Raw genomic sequence first — 929 nt, 5'->3', positions numbered from 1 at the left:
GCAACCCCAACATTCGGGACCACGATGCTCCAATACCTTAAGAGCTTAAACTGTGTATACTCCAGCAAATGTACGAGTATAAACTATGTTAATGGTGATTCGAAACCCTTGGGTCAACGCCGGTCACCGCGTAACCCTAGGTCAACGCGTTGCGACAAAAAAAAAAAAAAATCAACACGCGGTGGTCCGAAACCCTAAGCCAGCACAATGTGGCGGAGGTAGTTCAAAGTCAACTCAATGACACGAGCCAAACTCAATTCATCAGCTGCAGACTCGAGACTCCGACGATGGCCAAGCGATAAATGCAGTGCCGGAAGAACTTCGGCTATTCGTCAAAGCATCGAATAGACCGAAAATCGAAGGAGCCAAGAGTTGAAGCTAACTACAGGTCCTGGTGCCGACTGAAGGCTAGACCAATCACATCCAAAGTCCCCCAGCCTCTTCTATAAAAGAAACGAGTCCGGAACACTTTGGAGGGGGTATCTGTAGGCATCGAAAATTGCCTATAGGTCTCCACAAACGGTTCAGTGTTAACGAGCGACAATGAACATCACCATCCGATCCACATGAGCCTAATCGACGTCGACGAACGACTGAAGTGAATCGACGAGTTACATGAGCGGATAGGACTTCGGAATCACGAAGACCCGGACCAATCGGGGAACCCGGCACTGTTCACAAAAAGGACAACGCCTCTCGCGCCTCGACCACTCTACAGATAATCCAATCACCAGAACGGATCGAATTCTTCGTCAGAATTCCAACGCATCCGGAATCAATTAAATCCGAGTTGGGACGACGAATCAACGGCAAACACACCCGGAAGGACCTCGGACTGAACTGAGGCACCCGGGGGTGTCTCGGCAAGCTCGAAACACCCGAGGGGTGTCTTGGCAAAACCAAGACACCCCAGGGGTGTCTCGGCCAAG

Source organism: Asparagus officinalis, chromosome 5, assembly GCF_001876935.1.
Source record: "Asparagus officinalis chromosome 5, Aspof.V1, whole genome shotgun sequence".
NCBI lineage: Eukaryota > Viridiplantae > Streptophyta > Magnoliopsida > Asparagales > Asparagaceae > Asparagus > Asparagus officinalis.
The sequence above is the reverse complement of the archived record's forward strand: the minus strand, read 5'-3'. Positions refer to the sequence as shown.